Here is a 5999-nt window from a genome sequence, read left to right as displayed (position 1 = left end):
TTTAACAAGGTACCTGACTATAAGTCTTTAAAAGTGTTTGGTTGTTTATGTTACCCGTATTTACGTCCATATAACAAAAATAAATTAGAACCTAGGTCATTGCCTTGCACTTTTATTGGATATAGTGGTGCTCACAAAGGATTCATATGTCTTCATGTCCCTACAAATCGATTTTACATTTCTCGGCATGTCAGATTTGAAGAAGGTGTCTTTCCATTCTCTTCACAGGAACAGGTTGCTTTGCCATCAAGAGGTATTTCATCTCCACCATTAACCACTCAAATATTGTCTACACCTCCCTTTCATACCACACCACCTCCACAACCTCTTTCACCAACCTCACAATCTATGTCTTTTCCAAATGCTACAACCACTTCACCCACTACCTCATCGGTTAACCCTGTTCAACCCCAAACCATCAACCCCATTAATATTACCTCATGTAATCCACCCTCATCCCAACAACCCATTCTTGAAACCAACATATCAACCTCCCAATCACATCAAACTCCACCTACCCAACAAATTCATTCCCCAATTCCTAATGAAGTTAACCAACATGTATCAAGACCACTACAACTTGCTCCCGTTCCATCGCATTCAATGGTTACTCGTTCAAAGGATGGTATTAAAAAGCCTATTAATAAATTATGTCTTGTTGCTTTTAAGCACCCTTTGCAGGTCAAAGATTTAATTGAGCCAACATGTTATACACAAGCAGTTGTTGATTCTAATTGGTGGCAAGCAATGGACGAAGAGATAAATGCACTAATAAGAAATGTAACATGGACTTTGGTTCCTTTCAAATCTAGAATGAATGTAGTCGGATCAAAATGGGTATTCCGTATTAAAAGAAAAGCTGATGGCACTCTTGAAAGATACAAAGCCCGATTAGTAGCAAAAGGCTTTCATCAACAAGAAGGAATAGATTATGGTGAAACATTTAGTCCTGTTGTGAAACCGTGCATAATTCAACTAATTTTATCTATTGCTCTTATGCATCATTAGCCAATTCGTCAATTAAATGTCCAAAATGAATTTCTACATGGATTTCTTGACGAGGATGTTTTTATGAAACAACCACCAGGTTATGTTGATTCTCGAGTTCCTAATTATGTCTGCAAACTACAAAAATCGTTGTATGGTTTAAAACAAGCACCACGGGCATGGTTTCCTCGCCTTAGTCAATATTTACTTCAACTTGGTTTTCATGGCTTAATCTCAGATTCTTCTCTATTCATCAAACATACTCATCAGTCTATCATTTACATTTTAATATATGTAGATGATATAATTGTTACTGGTTCTAATCCTGAACACATTCAAGAACTACTCATTGATTTAAGTAAGGAGTTTGCGGTGAAAGATCTTGACCCATTAACTTATTTTTTGGGTGTTGAGGTAATATATACAACCAATGACTTAATCCTCTCCCAAAGAAAATATATTACTGATCTATTACTTCGAACAAAGTTAGATGGTATCAAACCTATCAACACACCACTTGCACCTTAAGCTAAAATTCAAAAAATGGGGACAAATAAATTCTCAGATCCGACGCTATATAGAAGTACTGTTGGTGCCTCACAATATCTTCATCTAACTAGACCGGATATATCAGTGGTTGTTGATAAAGTATGTCAATTCATGAATGATCCCTACGAGGAACACTGGGTTCTTGCTAAACGAATTTTGCGGTATTTAAAATCCACTTTGCAATAGGGACTTCACTTACAAAGACCAACTGATATAACTATAAATGCATATGTTGATGCGGATTGGGCTGGAAATTTAGATGATCGAAGATCCACAAGTGGCTATTGTATTTACTTTGGCGGTAATATAATCTCATGGAGTGCTCGAAAACAGAAAACAGTTTCAAAATCTAGTACGGAAGCCGAATACCGTGGTATCGTCATTGCAACTTCAGAATTAGTTTGGATAGAATCTTTACTAAAGGAACTCAAAATTCTTTCTCCTCCTCCACAATTATGGTGTGACAACTTGGGTGCAACGTATCTTACAGCAAATCCTATCTTTCATGCTCGTACGAAGCATATCGAGATAGACTTTCATTTTGTACGTGTGTTGCTAGAAAACAATTAAATGTCCAATTCATCTCATTCAAAGATCAAATAGCAGATATTTTCACAAAGGGACTCGGCTCACCAAGGTTTGATGTTCTTAGAAGCAAGTTAAGCGTTCGTCCACTCCCGCTTAACTTGAGGGGGAGGGGGTGTCAATCCAATCACATAATTCTCTATCTCAATCAAAGGGAAATATTTTTCACATATTCACTCCCAATCACAAATATATTTACACCCTTTATTCTCTCTACATCAATCACAATATATTCGTAATATTCCTTTGATTACTAGAATTATTCTTTTAGGTTTGATTTTTGAATTTTAAATCCATGTAATCTGTTCAATATATAGATGTATTGTATTACAATATAATGAGAACCTCACACACTGATTTAGTGTGCAAGAGAAAATTCAAATATTTATTTCTCTACATTCCCTACGTAGGTGACCTCTGACTCTAAAGCGATGATCTGTATTGGCACCATTATATCTCTACTGCAGCTTCTTCCCTTGCCTCCACTACTTTGTCGTCTGATGGCGTGTAGTTAGGCTCTGTCATATTTTGATATGTCGTCATGGGGCATGTGTCATGTTCAATCTTACATCTTCTGTGGTTGGAGGTTCATCTTCGATCATGTGAATCTCGCTAGACCCCCTCAGTAACCCTAACAGGAGCAACTTTTACATAGTGGTCTGTTGTGGTCCCTTTTGTGGACTTATCTTTTATTATTACTTTTTTTTGGATTTTTTTCTAATCACTCAAAATTTATTAAGAATTACATTGAAGTTTAGCACCACAACTTATACAAAATAATTTTAGCCGCCTAATTTACACACCACTTACCTGTGCTGTACGGAGACCATCTTTTTTTAGTATTTTTAAACTATGAGAGAGATTAAGCTAACTCCATTGGAGGAAGGAAAAAGGAGGAAGAAGTTACCTTTCAGTCGACTTTGTCTGTTCAATTATTCAGGTACGGATTTTTCAACAAAAAAAGAAAAAAGGTACGGATATGGTCTTATGTGCTTTAAAACTTTCTCATTAAGTAATTTAGAAATTAGAAGATGTTATGACTATAAATATATTTGTGAAAAAGGATGAAAAGCAATAATAGAGCAAGCACTTACAAGCCCTAGACAATTTTGAATCAAAAAGTGGACTACCCAAAATCAATGATTGGAGTAGTTGCTTTTGGACAAATCCTTTCCAAATAAGACCCATAATAATACCATAGGGACTTCCTATTAAAATTCCAAAGCAAGAGGTGGTGGAAAGTCGTGAGTTAGAGGTGAGGATGAAGGACTAAAATACAATCAAATTTACTTTTGAACTAAAAGTAAAGACGTCTTTATTCTCGGGAGACTACTTTGAATTTCTCAAAGTCGCCGCCTAATTAAAATCATATATTCATTGTTATATGGCAATTTAAATATTCTTAAATCTAATGGCTTCCTAACTTCTTTTTTTTGTTGAAGTAATGGCTTCCTAACTTTTTTTTTTTTGAACCATTGAAACCTTTCATGAGTGATTAAATCACAAGTTACATGGATATAATTGTTTAATTGTTTATTTCTCTCGGTTCAGCAGCATGAGAGTTACATAAGTAAATTCTCAGAATTTCGAATGTAAAGTGCCTCATGAAGTGAGAGAAATTGGACTAGACACTGACGAAAATAAGAAAGAAGAAAGATGAAAGGATCCTAAAGATCACGGATGAAAAGACCCTAAAGGTCAACAAAATAACTGATAATACAAAATAAATAAAATACTACTTGACATCCCCGTCGCTTTTGCTTGAAAACCTTCATTGTCGTCGGAAAACCGTTGCCGGAAAACCAACATTTTCGCCGGAAGGCCGCCATTTTCGCCGGAAAGCCGCCATCACCTTTCTTGTTATGGAGTGGATCAGGGCAACTGGGTATATTTCTTTTGATATCTTCAATCCATTTTTACTTTCGTTGAGATCATAATGAGTTTTTAGGTTTCCGATATAAAAGAACCTCTTGAACATTTCTTCACTTCTACGATGATTTGTGTTTGGAGCAGTTAATAGTATCCGAATTACTTCTACTTGAGAAGCAGAACAAACCCAGATTCTAGTATAAATCTCCTTTTCTGGAACCAAAATAAATCTTGATAATGTTGTTCAAACCCATCCAAAATCCTCCAATGATGAAACTCAAATAAACCAATTTCTTCAATCCAAACCCTACATACCCAAAGTGTTTAAATAGAATAAAATTCCAAATCCCAATTTCAATTGATAACTCCTCAACTATTGAATTTCTTCTTGATAAAGAGAATTAGAAATGAGACAAGAAGATGATGAAGAAGAAGGGAATAGGGATGTGATCTCTCCATTGATGATTGGGTGGTGAAAGAAAATAGATTTTCGGTGAAAGGGGACAAGAAGATGTGGAAGTGGAAGAGGAAGAAGATGAGAATAAAGGGTGATAATGAGCAATTCTCAACATAGAAGTCCCTAGAAACTATTAATGGATAAAAACAAACTACAAGGGAAAGAGAAACGGTTCCGGCGAAGGGATGACCCTTCGCCGGAGGAAAAATCTAAGATCTGAACCTGGTAAAGAAGGGAGAGAGAGAGAGACGGTTATCCAGAACTATAGGGGTGGGAAAACGGTCCGGGAACCCGGGATCCGGCCCGACCCGCCCGGACCGTTTGGACCCGTTGCCCGCGTCCTATCCGAGTCGGGCTAACCCGGCCCGATCTCGCGGGCTTATTGGGCCGGGACTCGGACATGGACTCAAATCCGAGTCCCGGCCCGATAAACCCGCCCGATACCCGAGCCCGATGCCCGCCCGATGGAGAGCCCGTTAAGTTACCCAGGATAACCCTAACCCTAGCCGTTGGATTTAAAGGGGACGCCCCTTGGAGGCTATAAATAGGCTACTTCATCTCCAAGAAAACCCTAACCCTAGTAACCACTTATTCTCTGCCTCTCTCTCCCTTTGACGCTCTCTCTCCCTCTCTTCGGTATCTCGATCCGTCTCTCCCTTCTCATGTACTAATAGAAGAAATACCAACCCTAAGCACTATTAGAGATCGATCTTCTAGTATTTTGCCATGAATCTTTGTTATTTTTCTTTTATCTACAGATGAGTTGATAAAATAAGATGATGTTCGGTATGGGCGGATGATCTATGGATCATATGATGCAGTTTAACTTTGAATATCATCTTAAACATTATTGTGTACATTTTTTTTTTTTCTGTTGATGCGATTTGTGATGATGTATTGTATCTTTGATAGTTTTTTTTTTATTTGATGATCATGTAATTTTCTGAAACAGATCTACTCTATTGAGTTAGATCTGGTTCAGAAAGGCTGACAAATCATGTATCTTATAACTTTATTGATGATGATGTTGTAAATTGTAATATAAATCTTTTGGTGATTATTTTGGTAATCTAGGTTTCATTAATTTTTAATCTAAGGTGTATTTTAGATGTTACTATAATTTATGGTTTGTTTTATTTTATTTTTGAGGTATTCTTGATGTAAATAACTTTCTGGATTGAGAAAAGTGGTTATGGAATTTTATTACTAGTTTGGTTAGTAATGTTGTTATTTTGTTGATAATGCCAAATTAATGTTAATGTGGTAAGTGTATAAATGGTGAATCTGGAAACATCTCTTTAGATTGGTGAAGAGAAGAATGGAGAAGTAATCTTTGTGTTACTGTTGAATATGGAAAGAAAGATCAAGAGGGGAATCAAAGAAATTAGAAAGAAAATCAGTTTATGTCTAAACAAATAAGTTCCTATAAAGTAATTTTTAAACAAATGGAATCAAGTTAATTACTCACTATTATTTTAAGTGTCAAAAACCCGAGCCCGTCCGGCCCGAGCCCGTTGGAACCCGCTCGGGCAGCCGGGCTCGGACGGGCTAC

The sequence above is a fragment of the Eschscholzia californica genome, unplaced genomic scaffold (assembly GCF_041429995.1).
Source record: "Eschscholzia californica isolate CP2 unplaced genomic scaffold, dmEscCali1.0.p SCAF_3, whole genome shotgun sequence".
Taxonomy (NCBI): Eukaryota; Viridiplantae; Streptophyta; class Magnoliopsida; order Ranunculales; family Papaveraceae; genus Eschscholzia; species Eschscholzia californica.
This window is presented reverse-complemented; position numbering follows the sequence as displayed.